At 34.5% G+C, this 23,091-nt stretch overlaps 1 protein-coding gene across 1 annotated transcript in view; it reads right to left on the bottom strand.

The window, feature by feature from the left end:
- Positions 1 to 23,091, bottom strand: part of LOC133614236 (uncharacterized) — a 69,347-nt gene that overhangs the window by 26,055 nt on the left and 20,201 nt on the right. The gene's annotated exons all lie outside the window — the stretch shown is intronic.

Here is a 23,091-nt window from a genome sequence, read left to right as displayed (position 1 = left end):
TGACTTATTTTTAACACCTTTATGAGTGGGACCCTTTTGGATCCCTGATCATTTTAGTGTGTTTTTTCCGCCCCAAACTGTCAATGTTATTAATTATGGACCTATTTAAGGCTCCAATTATTTCACAAAATATAGCATATTTTGTGTTTTTGCCATTAAAAAAACAGGGTTTTCTTTGACAAAATGGGCATAAAACATAAAAAAAAAGTAAAACTTTATATTGGCAGATAGATCTGAAGTTGATGTAGAGATTTGAGTGTTGGAAAAAAAAAATATATACCGTATTTTCCGGACTATAAGGCGCAGTTAAAACCCTTTTTTTTCCCACAAGAAGCTTGACAGAGCGCCTTATAACCGGTGCGCCTAATGTACGGAATAATTTTTGTTTTGCTTACCGACCTCGAAGCAATTTTACTGGGTACATGGTGTAATGATAAGTGTTACCAGTAGCTGGCAGTCAAACATAAGTGATACGTGTAGACTGCAATATGATGGCAATATGACTCAAGTAAACAACACAAACTTTGTATATGTTCCATTGAAAATATAGAACATTACACACGGCACTCAAAAATCTATCAAAATGTTTTAGTACGACTTTGGTAAGCTATAAAGCCGCAACGCTTGATGTGCTTCAACATACCAATATTATTATAGTGTGTGTATAAGGTAAGACATAGTACCTGGTGTTTTGTTTCGCAATATTATACAAAAGCAACTATTCTCACCTTCTGGTACCTGCTGATCTGTATTTGGGATCTGCATAAATCCTGAAAAAATTGCGCGTGTCCGCCTTTGTAGTCTGTGTGGGGCCGCCACTCCGATGGGGTGTTTTTGTTTTTATTTTTTAAACAAAAAAGGGATTTTTTTTTTTTTACCTTTTTAAATCACAAGAATGTAAGTCATTTCACTCTATGCTGTTTTTTGTTGTTGTTTTCTTTAAAATGACCATCAAATTTTACAACTATGTTTGTGCCTCGGAAGAGTCCCAAAAATGCTGAATATTTGAAAAACTTTTGCACTTTGATGATGCAGTTACATTATTATATCAACTATCAGAGACATAAACTCTTCATTTAACATAATGTCCTTTTTTGCTGCTTCTACACAGCTCAATCAACACAGAAAAAGGTCAAGTGAAATAACAGACAGACAGGGCCTTGCTGTCCGTATTCGATAAGCTTCTTCTTTTTCTCTCTTTTCTTGTTATGCGACATTCATCCTCCGCTGTTGCCATTTGTAATATAAAGTAGTGTAAAGTTCTTACTTATATCTGTCAGTAAACTCACAATGAAAGCACTAAAACATACCGGTGTAGTGAGTTTACATTATTCACCCAAGGAACTTTAGTTATTAAAGAGTTCACGGGACACATTTTGACCAAAGAACCAACATTATATTTTATGTAGACCACAAGGAAATGTTTTCAATTTAGAAAAAAATCACAATAATATGACTCCTTTAATGCGTCCTATAATCTGGTGCGCCTTATATATGAATTTTTTTTACAAACCCCGTTTCCATATGAGTTGGGAAATTGTGTTAGATGTAAATATAAACGGAATACAATGATTTGCAAATCATTTTCAACCCATATTCAGTTGAATATGCTACAAAGACAACATATTTGATGTTCAAACTGATAAACTTTTTTTTTTTTGCAAATAATCATTAACTTTAGAATTTGATGCCAGCAACACGTGACAAAGAAGTTGGGAAAGGTGGCAATAAATACTGATAAAGTTGAGGAATGCTCATCGAACACTTCCCACAGGTGAACAGGCAAATTGGGAACAGGTGGGTGCCATGATTGGGTATAAAAGTAGATTCCATGAAATGCTCAGTCATTCACAAACAAGGATGGGACGAGGGTCACCACTTTGTCAACAAATGCGTGAGCAAATTGTTGAACAGTTTAAGAAAAACCTTTCTCAACCAGCTATTGCAAGGAATTTAGGGATTTCACCATCTACAGTCCGTAATATCATCAAAGGGTTCAGAGAATCTGGAGAAATCACTGCACGTAAGCAGCTAAGCCCGTGACCTTCGATCCCTCAGGCTGTACTGCATCAACAAGCGACATCGGTGTGTAAAGGATATCACCACATGGGCTCAGGAACACTTCAGAAACCCACTGTCAGTAACTACAGTTGGTCGCTACATCTGTAAGTGCAAGTTAAAACTCTCCTATGCAAAGCGAAAACCGTTTATCAACAACACCCAGAAACGCTGTCGACTTTGCTGGGCCTGAGCTCATCTAAGATGGACTGATACAAAGTGGAAAAGGGTTCTGTGGTCTGACGAGTCCACATTTCAAATTGTTTTTGGAAACTGTGGACGTCGTGTCCTCCGGACCAAAGAGGAAAAGAACCATCCGGATTGTTATAGGCGCAAAGTTGAAAAGCCAGCATCTGTGATGGTATGGGGGTGTATTAGTGCCCAAGACATGGGTAACTTACACATCTGTGAAGGTGCCATTAATGCTGAAAGGTACATACAGGTTTTGGAGCAACATATGTCGCCATCCAAGCAACGTTACCATGGACGCCCCTGCTTATTTCAGCAAGACAATGCCAAGCCACGTGTTACATCAACGTGGCTTCATAGTAAAAGAGTGCGGGTACTAGACTGGCCTGCCTGTAGTCCAGACCTGTCTCCCATTGAAAATGTGTGGCGCATTATGAAGCCTAAAATACCACAACGGAGACCCCCGGACTGTTGACCAACTTAAGCTGTACATCAAGCAAGAATGGGAAAGAATTCCACCTGAGAAGCTTAAAAAATGTGTCTCCTCAGTTCCCAAACGTTTACTGAGCGTTGTTAAAAGGAAAGGCCATGTAACACAGTGGTGAACATGCTCTTTCCCAACTACTTTGGCACGTGTTGCAGCCATGAAATTCTAAGTTAACTATTATTTGCAAAAAAAATAAATAAAGTTTATGAGATTGAACATCAAATATGTTGTCTTTGTAGTGCATTCAATTGAATATGGGTTGAAAAGGATTTGCAAATCATTGTATTCCGTTTATATTTACATCTAACACAATATCCCAACTCATATGGAAACGGGGTTTGTATTTTTTTTTAAATAGACCATTAATCGGCAGTGCACCTTATAATCCGGTGCACCCTAGGGTCCGGAAAATACGGTATATGACTTAGTTTTAAGATTTACATGACTTAGACCCTTCTGGGTCCTTTTGAGAATACAGAAGCTCTAATGGTTAAAATGTATATTATATTGTATTGGTTTTAATGACAAATATCAAAATGGTCCCGCATGCGTTGAGTTTTTAGTGTGCAGCCCTCAGTGGACCCGCCTGCACTTGGATTTTGTTCAAGTCTTTAAGTTGGCTTTTAAAGAAGACAAAGAGTCCTCTTTAAAATAAAAAGAAAGATCAAAGTGTCCATCTTGTGCAAAACAAAACATCCACTTTTGAGTTTTTGGAGGCTGCGGCCACAAGACGTTTGGCACTTTTACAACTTGACTCTCAACAAAACCACAACTTAGTCCCCCGGAAGGGTTGTTGGTTGGATTTCTGTCAGCCAGGAACACAATGGTGGACCACTTAGCGACGGCTTTGTTGTTGTTGTTGTTATATATGTCACACGTAGCAACATATATATCTATATATACATATATTTTAATAGATTTCCATCTATTATTTCTATTTCCATTGAGGCCCCACGACACTGTAGACACTATATAAACACAAGATTGACTCTACTTCTACTTCTGTAATTCTTTGGCAGCTATTTCTGTTCCCTCTCAGAGAAGGTGGTATGAGTTGACTTTTGCAGGCGGTCCACACCCCTTCTGTTTTCAAAGCAAACACGGTTTGGAGTGTGGAAATAAAAAGGCAGGAATGAACAACAAGTGGTTATGGAATGTGTTCCATGAAGATCCGTGGACAGGATGTGTCTGCCACCACACCTGCAGAGGTGAACAGCGCGGACCACAGATAACGCCACGTTCCATTAGGGACACTCTTGTGCATTTAGATGTGTGAATGTCCATGCATTCACACAAAAAAAGTATCTATTTATTATTATTATTATTATTATTATTATTATTATTGTTATTATTATTATCATTATTAATGTGTGAATGTCAAAGCATTCACATTAAGATTCTACACCAAAAAACGATCTATTTATTATTGTTATTATTATTATTATTATTATTATTATTATTAATGTGTGAATGTCCAAACATTCTACACCAAAAAACATTATATTCATTATTATTACTATCATCATCATCATCATCATAATCATCATTATTATTATTATTATTATTACTAATGTGTGAATGTCAAAGCATTCACACATTAAGATTATACACCAAAAAACGATCTGTTTATTATTATTATTGCTATTATTATTATCATTATTATTATTATTATTATTATTGTTATTATCATTATCATTATCATTATCCTTATCCTTATCATTATTATTATTATTATTATTATTATTAATGTGTAAATATATCCAAACATTCACACATTAAGATTCATTATTATTATTATCATCATCATTGTTATTATTATTATTACTAATGTGTGAATGTCAAAGCATTCAAATTAAGATTCTACAACAAAAAATGATCTATTTATTATTATTATTGTTATTATTATTATTATTATTAATGTGTGAGTGTCCAAACATTCACACATTAAGATTCTACACCAAAAAATTATCTATTCATTATTATTATCATCATCATCATCATCATCATCATCATCTCTATTATTATTATTATTATTATTATTATTATTATTACTAATGTGTGAATGTCAAAGCATTCACACATTAAGATTCTACACCTAAAAAACGATCTGTTTATTATTATTATTGCTATTATTATTATTATCATTATTATTATTATTTTGGGAATTTGTGACACCCAAATCCGAGCTTTCAACCATCCACGCACACTACTTACCCTGGATATCACAGTGGAAACATGTTTGCCCTTTCCCAAAATTTCCAGTTTTCCCAAAATTTCCAGTAATTTTCTCCCCATTGAAAATTTGAACTGTTCCAACATCCACACACTCCACTCACACTGGACATTCAAGCCAGCATGTTCCCCGGTTCCGAAAATTCCTTGATTTCCCGGAATTACCAGGAATTGCCCCCATTGAAAATAAATAGGCAATATACAAACCTCTCCATATCCCACATTTCTCATCCGATTTGAACTGTTCCAACATCCACACACTCCACTCACACTGGACAATCAAACTACTATTTTCATAAGTTACATTTTTTTCCCAGGAATTCCCAGATTTCCCTGTTTTCCAAAGCCCTATTTTCACCTCTTCCTGGAAAGTTTTCACAGTCCACATTTTTCAACGATTTTTGACCATTCCACCTTCAAACCTCTTCTCTTAGTTGGGACAACAAATGCTCCTCTTTTCATTAAAATTCCCGGTTTTCCTGAAATTCCAGGAATTCCGAAATACATTTTTCAACCGATTCCAAAAATTCCAACATAAACCCATTCCTATCATCTAGGACAATTGGGCTACTATCAATATTTGTAAAAATACCCGGTTTTCCCCGAAATGCCCAAATGTCCAGGGATATCCCATTCAAATGAAAGGGAAAATTTCTCAAAATTTTTTGGAATTCGTGACACCCAAATCTGACCTTTCAACCATCCACGCACACTACTCACCGTGGATATCAAAGGGAAAAAATGTTTGCCCTTTCCCAAAATTCCCAGTTTTCCCAAAATTTCCAGTAATTTTCTCCCCATTGAAAATTTTAACTGATCCAACATCCACACACACCACTCACACTGGACAATCAAACTACTATTTTCACAAGTTAAATTTTTTTCCCAGGAATTCCCAGATTTCCCTGTTTTCCAAAGCCCTATTTTCACCTCTTCCAGGAAAGTTTTCACAGTCCACATTTTTCAACCATTTTTGACCATTCCACCTTCAAAGCTCTTCTCTTAGTTGGGACAACAAATGCTCCTATTTTTTTTCATTAAAATTCCCGGTTTTCCTGAAATTCCAGGATTTCCGAAATACATTTTTCAACCGATTCCAAAAACTCCAACATAAACCCATTCCTATCATCTAGGACAATTGTGCTACTATCAATATTTGTAAAAATTCCCGGTTTTCCCGAAATGCCCAAATGTCCAGGGGTATCTCATTCAAATGAAAGGGAAAATTTCTCAAAATTTTTGGAATTTTTGAAACCCAAATCTGACCTTTCAACAATCCACGCACACTACTCACCCTTGATATCACAGGGAAAACATGTTTGCCCTTTCTCAAAATTCCCAGTTTTCCCAAAATTTCCAGTAATATTCTCCCAATTGAAAATTTGAACTGTTCCAACATCCACACACTCCACTCACACTGGACATTCAAGCCAGCATGTTCCCCGGTTCCGAAAATTCCTCGATTTCCCGAAATTACCAGGAATTGCCCCCATTGAAAATAAATGGGCAATATACAAACCTCTCCATAGCCCACATTTCTAAACCAATTCGAACCGTTCCAACATCCACACACTCCACTCACCCTGGACATTCAAGGCAGCATGTTTCCCGGTTCCGAAAATTCCTTGATTACCCGGAATTTCCAGGAATCCCCCCCATTGAAAATGAATGGGCAATATACAAACCTCTCCATATCCCACATTTCTCAACCGATTCAACCCGTTCCAACATCCACACACTCCACTCATCCTGGACATTCAAGCATTTCAGTTCCGCTCACATGTATCGGCGGTTCGGCGACTCGCGCACATTGGACATTCATACAGGAACTGCAAATTCTAGTTCTAAGTTATGTTTAATACAGAGCGTTGATACAAGTATTCCATTAGTGTATAGTGTATGATAATAATGTGTAACTAGTGTAATAAGTGCCGGCTAGTGCCGGCTGCCTGACGCCATAAGACTTGGCACCAGTCATATTGACGGCTTTTAGCTCGGTGCCTAGCGCTCCCACACTGTCAGTGGGAAAACTCAGGTTCAAGCAGGAAGCTGGACCAGGCAGGTCACGTTAGCATCCGTCTGACTTCCTGTTCTCCGTGCAAGGGGCACGGTGACTTCAGCCCCTGCCATTCAGGAATGTCACACTTTTCAGGCTCAATTCCATTCACGTAGAACGTGACGGAAAAAGAGTCCAACAAATGCTGTTGAACAAAAAACTTGCTGAGTCGTCTTAACCTTAGGGCCCGCTGTTGGGGCGTGGGGGCCTCCTAGAGGGATCCATTTCTCAGCTGTGGTTCCTGTGGGCAGCAGTAATACACTTTTCCACCACTTGTGGCAGTAATGTGACGAGCATGACAAGCTTAAACAATTAGAAGAAGTTTGTAGCAAAAGTCATGGAGAAGTTGTTGTTGGGGTTTTTTTGCGCAGAAATTAAGTTAAAACTGATTAAAGTCGGAATGTGGAATGTGCTCACCAGGAAGTAAGTGGCAAATTTGTTTTACATTTTTTTTACATAAATTAAATCATATTTTTGTCCAGTTTCACTTGGATTCTTTCTATGTTGTTTCATTTGCCCTCCATTTTTATTTATTACATAAATGTTGTGTAATTGTGTGTGTGTGTACATATATATATATATATATGTGTATGTGTATATATATATATATATATATATTTGTGTGTGTATGTATATATATATATATATATGTATGTATATATGTATATATATATATATATATATATATATATATATATATACACACACACATACATATATATATATATATATATATATATATATATATATATATATATATATATATATATATATATATATATATATGCAGTACATAGATATACATACAGGCTATTTCCCCCTTTTTCTCTTTAGTATAGCAAAACTACATGACAATCATGACTATTTTCATTTAGCACTACTTAGTATTTTACTTTTCTTCTCAAATATCTGTTTAATTTCTTGTTATGTCAGTAAACATCCAACTTTTCATTCAGCCACACACCTGACAACTCCCTCCTTCAACTCATTATTCCTTGTTTTATGTAAAAATCTGTTTAAAATTTTAATTTTAAGATTTTATTTTTCTTATATATTTTTTTGATTTAAATATAATTTGTTTATTTTAGCACTACATAACTGTATATATGTAAATGTATTTGTCATTGGTTTTTATGAGTCCCTGACTTTGCAGTATATTTGATTAGTATTTATTTTTGTAATATACCATATTTAACATGTTGTTAAATATGTGTTTAATGTGTTATACATTTTTGAAGCTTTTCAGGTGGAATTATTTCCTATTCTTGCTTGATGTACAGCTTAAGTTGTTCAACAATCCGGGGGTCTCCGTTTTGGTATTTTAGGCTTCATATTGCGCCACACATTTTCAATGGGAGACAGGTCTGGACTACAGGCAGGCCAGTCTAGTACCCGCACTCTTTTACTATGAAGACACGCTGTTGTAACATGTGGCTTGGCAATGTCTTGCTGATATAAGCAGGGGCGTCCACAATAACATTGCTTGTATGGCAACAAAACCTGTATGTACCTTTCAGCATTAATGGTGCCTTCACACATGTGTAAGTTACCCATACCTTAGGCACTAATTCACCCCCATACCATCACAGATGCTGACTTTTGAACTTTGCGCCTATAACAGTCCGTATGGTTCTTTTCCTCTTTGTTCCGGAGGACACGGCGTCTACAGTTTCCAAAAACAATTTGAAATGTGGACTGGTCAGACCACAGAACACTTTTCCACTTTGCGTCAGTACATCTGAGATGAGTTAGGGCCCAGCGAAGCAGACAGCGTTTCTGGGTGTTGTTGATAAATGGCTTTCGCTTTGCATAGGAGAGTTTTAACTTGCACTTACAGATGTAGCAACCAACTGTAGATACTGACAGTGGTGTTCTGAAGTGTTCCTGAGCCCATGTGGTGATATCCTTTACATACTGATGTCGCTTTTTGATGCAGTACTGCCTGAGGGATCGAAAGTCACGGGCTTAACTGCTTAGGTGCAGTTTTTTTCTCCAGATTCTCTGAACCTTTTGATGATATTACGGACCGTAGATGGTGAAATCCCTAAATTCCTTGCAATAGCTGGTTGAGAAATGTTGTTCTTAAACAATTTGCTCACGCATTTGTTCTCAAAGTGGTGACCCTCGCCCCATCCTTGTTTGTGAATGACTGAGCATTTCATGGAAGCTGCTTTTATACCCAATCATGGCACCCACCTGTTCCCAAATAGCCTGTTCACCTGTGGGATGTTCCAAATAAGTGTTTGATGAGCATTCCTCAACTTTCTCAGTCTTTTTTGCCACTTGTGCCAGCTTTTTTGAAACATGTTGCAGGCATCAAATTCCATAATGAGCTAATATTTGCAAAAAATAACAAAGTTTTCCAGTTCGAAAGTTAAGTATTTTGTATTTGCAGTCTATTCAATTGAATATAAGTTAAAAAGGATTTGCAAATCATTGTATTCTGTTTTTATTTACCATTTACACAACGTGCCAACTTCACTGGTTTTGGGTTTTGTATATGTTTAAAAATAAGAGTACTGATTTATTATTGTTGCTATTTGAGTGGACCCTGAGGTCAGAAAGGCTAAGAATCATTGATTTAAATAACATTTTTAAACTTTGTTGTAATAATTGCAGATGGTTTGTGTTGTCTGTGGCATTGATAACATTGGAAGTATTAGACGATTAAGAGAGAATACTCCTTTTCTGCGTCCGGCTACCCCCACAAAGTAACGGTCAATAAATGTCAGCTCCTTCTCGTCAACAAAAGTCGGGCCAGAATCAAAAAGATGAAAGTAAGGCGAGCGATGTTTGCATTCAAGCCCTAATTGGCTCATTAAAATTGTTTCAGCATGGCGGTGGAACTCAAAAGTCGTGTTTGCAAAACAGTGGTCCACTTTGGTGGAGGACAAGAGAGTGGAAATGGCAGCTGTGTCGGAGCAGCAGCTGGAAACTAAAAAAAAAAAAGAAAAAAAAAAGACATGTCTGTGGATCCAAAGTTCCTGCAAACATTTCTCCCAAAAAACAAATGGAGGCTATGGAGTCAAAGTGTGCTGACTTTGTTTCGCCTTTAGGGAGGCAAATATATTGACAAATTGCTTTCGCAGAACAATAATTACTAAACGCTGCGACACGCCCACCGCTGCTGCTCACTGCTCCCCTCACCTCCCAGGGGGTGATCAAGGGTGATGGGTCAAATGCAGAGAATCATTTTGCCACATCTAGAGTGTGTGTGACGATCATTGGTACTTTAACTTTAACTTTAACACACTCGGATTGTCCCTGTACCAAAATGTATTTCACTACTTGTCAATACTTTTCAAAATAAAAGCGGATCCCGAAAATCGTATGATACATGAAACATATGTTTCTTGTTGCAATAAAAAGTACAATGTGTGTGTTGTGTTTTCTGAGATTTCGTTTGACAGGTAGTACTTCTCAGCGAAACGGTCCCTTTAAGTGTCGGGTCAGCACGTAGGATCACGTGACCGGAATTTGTTTGAGAAGAAAATGCCGCCTTTGCAGAGTACTCACGTCGACGTGTACAGCTTTGAACCGGATGTAGAAGTGTTGGCCAGTCTTCTCACCATCCACAGCGTTTCTACTCTTATAAATTCTTCATTCATCACTCCAAGAAAAATTATTTAGTTTTACAATATATATATATATACATATACATGTATATATATATGTATATATATATATATATATATATATATATATATATATATTACATTTTACAATATATATATATATATTACATTTTACAATATATATATATATATATATATATATATATATATATATATATATATATATATACTATATATATAATATATGTATATATATATATATATATATTGTAAAATGTAATATATATATATATATATTTGTAAATTATAATATATATATATATATATATATATACTGTATATATATATATATAAAACCGAGCTACACCGTCCCTATATATATATATATATATATATATTGCTGCCGTGTCAGCAACTTGAGGGTTCCAGGTTCGTTCCCCGCTTCCGCCATCCTAGTCACTGCCGTTGTGTCCTTGGGCAAGACACTTTACCCACCTGCTCCCAGTGCCACCCACATTGGTTTAAATGTAACTTAGATATTGGGTTTCCCTAGAGAATAGAGAAAAACCGCTATATAAATATAATTCACTCCACAATATAACTAAACCAATTCTTGCTTACTCAAGCGTCCCATGTGTGATGTCCGTAGTAATGTTTTCGTGCACATGTGTACGCGCTATCGTAACGTAATCAAGCTGGCGTCGTTAGCATGAGCTAATATGCTAACACGTTCACGAGTGTCTGTGTCAGTATTGTTGACTTACAACGGCATTCTTTTTGTGTTGTTTCAGTTTTGTAAATTCACGAAAAACGTCACCGTGGAGTTATTGAGTCTGTGGAGCTGATTGGAGAGCTAGCTTGCGCAGCTAGTGGGTCCATGACGAGGACTTCGGTTTTGTTTGAGCCGCCGTTTTACTGCCTTGTTCCCGACACTGTTTGGAAACTATTAAGGTATGTAAATAAACATTCGCAAAATATATCTGTGTAAATAACTCATTTTACAATGTATATATCTGCGTCTTATACTCCAGTGCGGCTAATATACGGAAAAACATAATTTTTTCAAAAATTTTGTGGGCGTGGTTTATATACCGTATTTTTCGGATTATAAGTCGCAGTTTTTTTCATAGTTTGGCGGGGGGTGCGATTTATACTCTGGAGCGATTTATGTGTGAAATTATTAACACATTACTGTAAAATATCAAATAATATTATTTATCTCATTCACGTAAGAGACTAGGCGTATATCAGCAATTGTCACACACACACGTCAACCAATAAAAATTTGGCGGGGGCGGGTCATGGCAGAAGTGCATCGTGAAAAAAAAGATGCTACCTGCTACTACTTCCGACATACTTGCCAACCTTGAGACCTCCGATTTCGGGAGGTAGGGGTGGGGGGCGTGGTCGGGGGTTGGACGGGGGCGTGGTTGTGGGCGGGGGCGTGGTTGTGGTTAAGAGGGGAGGAGTATATTGACAGCTAGAATTCACCAAGTCAAGTATTTCATACATATACATATATATATATATATACATATATATAAATATATATATGTATATATACATATATATATATATATATATATATATATATATATATATATATATATATATATATATATATATATATATCCTGAAAATATGCAAACAAAACTGTGTTTAGATAATTGATACTTCAAACTTGCATAAATAAATCTTAAGGAATGTAACATAACTTGGCTTCTGAGAGCTTCAAAATGTAATGAATAAAATGCTAAAGTTGTTGATAAACAAGCAATTATTTTAATAATTAAACATGGTCATTTTAAATGAATTATTATGATAATTAAAATTAATGATTTCAAATATGTTTATTTTAATGTATAATTCTATGGCTGGATGTAATAAGGAGTCAGAAAAAATACAAATAAAAACACAATTAATTTTGATGTTTTTAGCAAAATATAGTAAAAATTTATTTAGGTTTTTTTTTGTAATTAATAAATATATTTATTTTTAGGTGAGATAAATAATAATAATAATACAATGTATCTCTTGTCTGGATGATTTAGTTCTTGTCACCCTGTTGTCCTCCCGTCATTAAAAAAAAGGCTGTCTTCACTGGAGGCCACGCCCCCTCCAGCTCCGGCTGAAAATCGGGAGATTTTCGGGAGAATATTTGTCCCGGGAGGTTTTCGGGAGAGGCGCTGGATTTCGGGAGTCTCCCGGAAAATTCGTGAGGGTTGGCAAGTATGACTTCCGTACCTATGAAAATTGATCATTTCAACATTGGCGGTAACTTATAAAAACTGAGAAGGGCTGAACGAAAATGGCACAGAAAAGGAAATCATATACTGCAGATTACAAGCTGGAAGTAGTAAAATATGCAGCCGAAAACGGCAATCGTGCAGCAGAAAGAAAGTTTGGAATAAGCGAGAAACTTGTAAGGGACTGGCGAAAACTTTCCCCTAAAAATGCGATTTATACATGTTTTTTTCCTTCTTTATTATGCATTTTCGGCCGGTGCGATTTATACTCCGGAGCGATTTATAATCCGAAAAATACGGTACCGCTTCGCTCTGTAGTCCAGAAAATAGGGTATTCATTTAAATGTTTTTTCTTTTTAATTCTGTAGATGGTGTATGACCATTATGAAACACCAGCACAGTATTAGCGCAGTGTCGATACAGCTAGTGAGTGTGCCATACACTCCCATCTTACCATCTTTGGTCAGAAGAGGGAAAATTGGGACAAAAAAACCCCAGATTGTCTTTATGTGTGTAGTCCAAAGTCCTACGTCATTCTAATGAAGGTGTCTCCACGCAGGTGGAGGGTAAAGTCACTGGTCCTGGACAGTCTCAGGACCGCCAATGGCCGCTCTGACTTCAGATGAAGTGGACCTCCAAGTTCGTGCTTGGGATTTCGTGCGGCTGATTGTGAGAAATTGAGCCCGGGGTTGTGCTGCAGGGTTCCCGGGGAACAAAGAACAAGAAGGTCCACCAGAGGAGCAGTCGTTGAAACAGGAAGGTTGCAACGCTATGGCACGGCTTGTTTGACTGAGTAAATGTTGTTACTCCGTGATTTACTTCTCGGCGTCCGCCCCTTTGCCTGCGTGGTCCTTGACTCGGGTCTCGTTTTCTTATCATAAACGTGTTTTCTTTGGACCAGAACTGGCGTCACTTGAAAGCGAGAGGCAGCCTCAGGCTGTGAGGGCTGGTCGGCGCGGTACAGGAGTGGACGTTTGACGAGAGGCCCGCTTTGTTTTATTGTTTTTGGTTTCCCGGCTTCGGCTCCGTGGCGGTGGCAAAGAAGCACGGGCTCCGAGTTTAATTAGGTCGCGAGATCACGCGGCCCCGCCAACATAACTTTGGGCCGGACCTGGGACTTACCTAAGAGACCCGCACCCTTGACAAGCTGGCGTGAATACAAGTTCATTAAAGGGAGCGAGCATGCGAAAGGAACTGTTCTTATTGTCTGGTGTCCGCTGTCGAGTGTTTGGATCTGCGTCAGTCCTGGAAATGTGAAATCAAAGCGTGGAGGCGTGGCAGGGACATTTATAAAATGATCTTGCCTCATTTCTCCAAACGAGCCATTTGGAATTGGAGACTTTAGTGCATACTTGCCAACCCTCCCGATTTTCCCGGGAGACTCCCGAATTTCAGTGCCCCTCCCGAAAATCTCCCGGGACAACCATTCTCCCAAATTTCTCCCGATTTCCACCCGGACAACAATATTGGGGGCGTGCCGTAAAGGCATTGCCTTTAGCGTCCTCTCTCACCTGAAAAGGAGACTATTATATATGTCTCCGTTATCCATAGGTTTATCTATAACCCATAAAGTAGGCAGGCACAGAGCTATTTCTCAGCGTGTGTTTATTCCAGCCGGCACGTTATTCCCTGACACACAACATCCGGATTCCCATCATGCATTGCTTCAAAACTACGGCAAAGTAGTAATGTCCGAAAACATGACAAGAGACGAAGCAGAAGAACGAAGAAGAGACACGGCGACGAGGAGTAAAAAGAAAAAGTACGCTTGCAAGTTCCAAAGTGATTGGAAAAAATTATTTCAGTTATTCCAGGACAGCTCAAAGGGGAATTGGTATGCTGCCTGCACATTTTGTAGATCAGACTTCGCCATTGAACACGGTGGCCGAATGGATATACTAATTGATGAACGGATTATATATATATATATATATATATATATATATATATATATATATATATATATATATATATATATATATATATATATATATATATATATATATTTTTTTTTTTTTCATCATGCTGTAAGTATATATGTAATGTAGTAACATTCATTATAACATGTCATATTTACACATTTTCATCATGCTGTAAGTATATATGTAATGTAGTAACATTCATAATAACATGTACTATTTACATATTTTCATCATGCTGTAAGTATATATGTAATGTAGGAACATTCATAATAACATGTCATATTTACATAATTTCATCATACTGTAAGTATATATGTAATGTAGGAACATTCATAATAACATGTCATATTTACTTATTTTCATCATACTGTAAGTATATATGTAATGTAGGAACATTCATAATAACATGTAATATTTACATAATTTTATCATACTGTAAATATATATGTAATGTAGGCACATTCATAATAACATGTCATATTTACATATTTTCATCATACTGTAAGTATATATGTAATGTAGGAACATTCATAATGACATGTAATATTTAAATATTTTCATCATACTATAAATTTATATGTAATGTGGGAACATTCATAATAATATGTCATATTTACATATTTTCATCATACTGTAAGTATATATATAATGTAGGAACATTCATAATAACATGTCATATTTACATAATTTCATCATACTGTAAGTATATATATAATGTAGGAACATTCATAATAACATGTCATATTTACATAATTTCATCATACTGTAAATATATATGTAATGTAGGCAAATTCATAATAACATGTCATATTTACATAACTTCATCATACTGTAAATATATATGCAATGTAGGAACATTCATAATAACATGTCATATTTACATAATTTCATCATACTGTAAGTATATATGTAATGTAGGAACATTCATAATTACATGTCATATTTACATATTTTCATCATACTGTAAGTATATATGTAATGTAGGAACATTCATAATAACATGTAATATTTACATAATTTTATCATACTGTAAATATATATGTAATGTAGGCACATTCATAATAACATGTCATATTTACATATGTTCATCATACTGTAAGTATATATGTAATGTAGGAACATTCATAATAACATGTCATATTTACATAATTTCATCATACTGTAAATGTATATGTAATGTAGGAACATTCATAATAACATGTAATATATTTACATATTTTCATCATATTGTAAGTATATATGTAATGTAGGAACATTCATAATAACATGTCATATTTACATATTTTCAGCATACTGTAAGTATATATATAATGTAGGAACATTCATAATAACATGTCATATTTACATATTTTCATCATACTGTAAGTATATATGTAATGTAGGAACATTCATAATAACATGTCATATTTACATAATTTCATCATACTGTAAATATATATATATATAATGTAGGAACATTCATAATAACATGTCGTCGTACTGTATATATATATATATATATATATATATATATATATAAGAAATACTTGAAAATATATACATCCCTCGCTACCCCCCCACCCAAACCCCCCCCCACCTCAACCCCCCCATCTCCCAAATTCGGAGGTCTCAAGGTTGGCAAGTATGCTTTAGTGACAACAGCGGATATATCCATATATGGTTAAATGTCACCATTTTTCTCTATCCTCTTGTTGTGGGGCAGACTAGCTCGTACAGGCACATGCATCTTCCCCTGTTGCCATTTCTAATAGGAAGTAGCGAATATTTGGAACTCACGCCTCTTTTTGCGACCTTTTTGGTTTACGAACGTTTACGTCGCACCAAATATGCCTCTTTGTGCGAACCATGTCTGAATGTACCGAACACTTCATTCATTCATTCTGCCATGTCGACGACATCCACTACCTTTTTAAAGAGGCGGGGCCCCCTATGTCATATCCTGTTTACTTCCTGTACACACGGGCGTGGCTATTTCGAAGAGCTTCCTGTCTTAAAGATCACTTTGTGTGATCAGAAACGCTTTAAATGTCCAAACTCTCGCAGTCTCGCTGTTTAGCTTTGAGCTAGCGTTTTAGCTAGGTAGCCCACGGCTTGCGGCCCCTTCAGCTTGAGGATTTCGTCAGCGAAAGGGGATGTGTTTCTTAGCAAAACTTTAATTGGGATGATACAGAAAAAAGATGCCACAGCGGACCCTTTATTACAGCGAAGAAAAAGGCACTACCGGGACACAAGCCAAAGAAGGTTAGCCTCACACTGCTAGTTTGTGCTAACGCTAGCGGTGACGACATGAACACGCCCAGAGTGTTCAACAATGCCACAAATACTTCCAGACACAAGGTAAAATGATTTTCATGTTTGTGTTGGTTTGAATATACATTATATATATATATATATATATATATATATATATATATATATATATATATATATATATATATATATATTCACAGTATATACATTTTAGGGACTTCAAAGTATATGTAAATATATATGTATACATGTATATATGTGTGTGTATATATATCCATCCATCTTCTTCCGCTTATCTGAGGTCGGGTCGCGGGGGCAGCAGCCTAAGCATATATATATATATATATATATATATATATATATATATATATATATATATATATATACTGTAAGTCCAAAGTCAAGACTGGAAAGTCTCGAGTCAAGTCCTAAGTCCTACATTTTGAGTTTCGAGTCCTTTCAAGTCCTTTTAACCACAGACTAATATATTAACACAGATTGTGTATGCTTTTCAAACGCTGTATTTATTTATTAAAACAAGTGCATTTTAAATTGCAGGAAAGAAAATTGTGCTGACATTGCACTTCATAATAGCACTATTAACCAGTCATTTTAAACATGAACTCATTCCTTTACAGAACAAACACATTGAAAAATAAAGTGCAAATGTACTTATTTGTACAAAAGTGTTAACATTGAAAAAACATGACATATACGTGAACATAACAAAAAAGTTGTACTTTTTATATGTCAGGGCCCTATGCTGCATTGCATTTGCAAAAGACCAAATTAGCCAAGAGTCTGTCAGTCATTTGTGCACGATGGGGGCGTAGTATGATGCCACCATGGCTGAAAACTCGCTCCACTGGAGCACTGGAGGCAAGCACTGCCAAGACTCTCATGGCCACTCGGAACAGTGAAGGAAGAGTCTTCATGTTCAATGCCCAGAACAAAAGGGGGGAGAGAGTTTTTTTGGGTTGGTGCACTACTTGTAAGTGTATCTTGTGTTTTTTATGTTGATTTAATTAAAAAAAGAAAAAGAAAAAAAATTATTTCTTGTGCGGCCCGATACCAATCGATCCACGGACCAGTACCGGGCCGCGGCCCGGTGGTTGGGGACCACTGAGGTAAACAACCAACAGTATGTCAGAAAGCTAGCTAAAACGGTACACATATTCATAATATAGTATACATTTTAACTGACCTTTATTTTACTATTTTTGTCTTTTTTTAGGTGGCTAAAATACGCGGTGCTGCTGACCGCCGTCTAACGTTACGTGTGATATATTGACTAACGTAACCCTGCTTAAAAAAAATCACTGAACAAAAAGTATGAATAAGGTAGTGAACTGCAACAGATTCCCGTGTTTGCAATAACGTTATAACGTTAGCAGTGAGTTTACAGCCTCACTGATTTAACTACACAGCAAATAAAAGTCACGTTACTTAGCCAATAAACGTTATCTTACATTCAAAACTTACCGTTCTTTGTGCAACATCAAATGCCGGACGAAGTTGGAAGTTGTTGCCTCTCCATCAGTAATTTTCGAACCGCATGTGTTGCATACTGCAAACCGTTTTGTGTTGACCACCTCGTAATTTTTATACCCAAACAAAATTATTTTAGGTATTATTTTTTGTTCACTGGCGTGTGGTTTGGACATGTCTTCTTCGTTGGTTGTCCTGCAATTTGATTGGATGAATGCTGTGTGATGAAAACAAAGTAGATCTAATTTGATTGGCTGTTGTACTGAGACCACACCAGCTGACACACGCAACGCTGATAGACAAGTACACAATGAAAAATACGGAGCGCTCCTGAATAACTTTTTCATCTTTGGGTTTTGGGGAAAGTAGCAAGTCATGTCAAGTCATGTCAATTCAAAAGGCTCAAGTCCAAGTGAAGTCACAAGTCATTGATGTTAAAGTCTAAGTCGAGTTGCAAGTCTTTTTACATTTTGTCAAGTCGAGTCTAAAGTCATCAAATTCATGACTCGAGTCTGACTCGAGTCCAAGTCATGTGACTCGAGTCCACACCTCTGATATATATATATATATATATATATATATATATATATATATATATATATATATATATATATATATACACACACACATATATATGTATATATATATATATATATATATATATATATATATATATATATATATATATATATATATATATATATATATTATATATATATACACAGTATATAGTGTATATAAAGTATATAGTGTCTTAAAAGTATGTATGTGTATATATGTGTATGTATATATATATATATATATATATATATATATATATATATATATATATATATATATTATATAAACAGTATATACATTTTAGGGACTTCAAAGTATATGTAAATATATATGTATACATGTGTATATGTATGTACAGTATGTGTGTTTATATATATCCATCCATCCATCCATCTTCTTCCGCTTATCCGAGGTCGGGTCGCGGGGGCAGCAGCCTAAGCATATATATATATATATATATATATATATATATATATATATATATATATATATATATATATATATATATATATATATATATATATATATATATATATATATATATATACTGTATATATATATATATATATATACTGTATGTATATATATATATATATATATATATATATATACTGTATGTATGTATATATATATATATATATATATATATATATATATATATATATATGTATATATATACATATATATATATACTGTACATACAGTATATACATTTTAGTGTCGTCAATGTGTGCAGTTTTCTGCTAAAATAGGAACTTTTGTCAAGGCTAGAACCAATTATTCCCGTTTACAATGATTCTTATGGGGAAATCTACTTCACTATATAAACATTTCGGTTTACAAACCATGTTTAACCCTCAGGGCAACCCAGGACCTTTTCGGGTCCTTTTTTTTTTGCTTTTAAAGACGACATCATGCAACAGAATTTTAATTAAAAAAATTAGCGAGATGAAAGGAGTTGTAAAGGAATTAATCTCAAGATTTGCATTGTCCGTTTTTTGCTAAGTTATTTTTTGTACAGTTAGACTACGATTGTGGCCTGAGGACCCTTTTGTCCCCTATTGACTCCCTTTATAATGGCCATTTTTTGATATACTGTAAACCTGTAATTTTATAATGCTTTTTATATGAAAACCAAATGAATCTAAAGCATTTCACTTTGGAAATACGTGCAAATCTTTTTAGAGGTGTAATTTGACCCCTCAACCACTAGATACCACTAGAATACCATAGACTACCATATATTCACATTAGATGTATAGTTGCTTTGACAATCCTAAACCTGCCAACAAGTTGAATGCAATAAAAAAATATGTTAATGAGTTGGTAATTCATTAATGAGGATGTCATCGTCAAAAGCAAAACAGGACCTGAAAAGGTCCCGGGTCGCAATGAGGATTAAGAACCAATTAAGTTTGTAAATCGAATCCATTTAAGAGGAAGTTCACTTTTTTTGGAATTATACCTATCGTTTACAATCCTTCTGTAAGACAAGAACACAGGTGTTTTTCTTTTTTTATGCATTCTAAGTCATGACATATGGCAAGTAGGAAGTGGCTAACAAGGCACCTACTTGGAGTTCACTATTCTTCTCCAAAAAACATCCCAAAACCACAAACAAAACTCATGAATATAAGTAAAGTATTAGCATTATTGGTATTATAAGTGATAACACAGAGGAACTACTTTTAGCGGCGCTGTGATCACAGAGCTGAGCTGGGGAAAGTTAATTCTAGATTATAAATCTAAATTAATTCTAGATTATAAATCAGGCCTCTCACCTGGATAGTCTAAGGTTGTGAACATAAACCGACAAGTTGGTCAACTTTGACATCAAACTTGGACCCGGAGATGACGAGAAAGAAACAAAAAACACTTTGTTTGTAACCCTTTGTGAGGATTATGATGAATTTTTCATATAAGGAGAAAGATATAAACATCCTATCCATCTGTATCCCAGTGAGAGCAGACATTGTACAGTAAGTGATTGTTCTATTATGTTTGTATAGCTTGTTTAGCACTTTGCATGATGCTTAGTGTTTGACTCAAGCTTCGTCTGTTGAGCACACAGCTTCTAAAACTTGTAGATCATCCTCCTTATATTCAGGCTCAAAAATAAAAGTTACTGGATCATCATTTTATCCCAAAGTAGTCTCTCCTGAAGTCTGTCAGGATTAGACTTAGACTTAGACTTAGACAAACTTTAATGATCCACAAGGGAAATTGTTCAAAATAGTAGGGCTGTTAATGAAGGTAAAAGCGAACGTTGTGATGCACGAATCAAAATATGTAAATATGACATGTTATTATGAATGTTACTACATTACATATATACTTACGGTATGATGAAAATGTGTAAATGTTACATGTCATTATGAATGTTACTACATTACATATATACTTACGGTATGATGAAAATGTGTAAATATTATATGTTATTATGAATATTACCACATTACATATATACTTACGGTATGATGAAAATATGTAAATATTACATATTATGAATGTTACTACATAACATATATGCTTATAGTATGATAAAAATATGTAAATATTACATGTTATTATGAATGTTACTACATTACATATATACTCACATATGATGAAAATATATAAATATTACATATTATGAATGTTACTACATTACATATATACTTACAGTATGATGAAATTATGTAAATATTACACGTTATCATGAATGTTCCTACATTACATATATACTTAGAGCATGATGAAAATATGTAAATATTACATGTTATTATGAATGTTATTACATTACATATATACTTACAGTATAATGAAAATATGTAAATATTACATGTTATTATGACTGTTCCTACATTACATATATACTTATAGTATGACGAAAATATGTAAATATTACATGTTATTATGAATGTTACTAGATACTACATATATACTTACAGTATGATGAAAATATGTAAATATTACATGTTATTATGAATGTTACTACATTACATATGTACTTACAGTACGATGAAAATATTACATGTTATTATGAATGTTATTACATTACATATATACTTACAGTATAATGAAAATATATAAATATTACATATTATTATGAATGTTACTACATTACATACATACTTACAGTATGATGAAAATATGTAAATATTACATGTTATTATGAATGTTATTACATTACATATATGCTTATAGTATGATGAAAATATGTAAATATTACATGTTATTATGAATGTTACTACATTACATATGTACTTACAGTACGATGAAAATATTACATGTTATTATGAATGTTATTACATTACATATATACTTACAGTATAATGAAAATATATAAATATTACATATTATTATGAATGTTACTACATTACATATATACTCACATATGATGAAAATATATGAATATTACATATTATGAATGTTACTACATTACATATATACTTACAGTATGATGAAATTATGTAAACATTACATAATATTATGAATGTTCCTACATTACATATATACTTACAGCATGATGAAAATATGTAAATATTAAATGTTATTATGAATGTTACTACATTACATATATACTTACAGTATGATGAAATTATGTAAATATTACATGTTATTATGAATGTTACTACATTACATATATACTTACAGCATAATGAAAATATGTAAATATTACATGTTATTATGAATGTTCCTACATTACATATATACTTACAGTATGATGAAAATATGTAAATATTACATGTTATTACAAATGTTACTAGATACTACATATATACTTACAGTATGATGAAAATATGTAAATATTACATGCTATTATGAATGTTGCTACATTACATATATACTTACAGCATGATGAAAATATGTAAATATTACATGCCATTATGAATGTTCCTACATTACATATATACTTACAGTAAAATGAAAATATGTAAATAAGACACGTTTTTATGAATGTTCCTACATTACATATATACTTACAGCGTGCATTTAAAACCCTGATGGGTTTATACTGGGAGTAAAGGAATTCTCATTGTTAGCT

The sequence above is a fragment of the Nerophis lumbriciformis genome, linkage group LG01 (assembly GCF_033978685.3).
Source record: "Nerophis lumbriciformis linkage group LG01, RoL_Nlum_v2.1, whole genome shotgun sequence".
NCBI lineage: Eukaryota > Metazoa > Chordata > Actinopteri > Syngnathiformes > Syngnathidae > Nerophis > Nerophis lumbriciformis.
The sequence above is the reverse complement of the archived record's forward strand: the minus strand, read 5'-3'. Positions and strand labels throughout refer to the sequence as shown.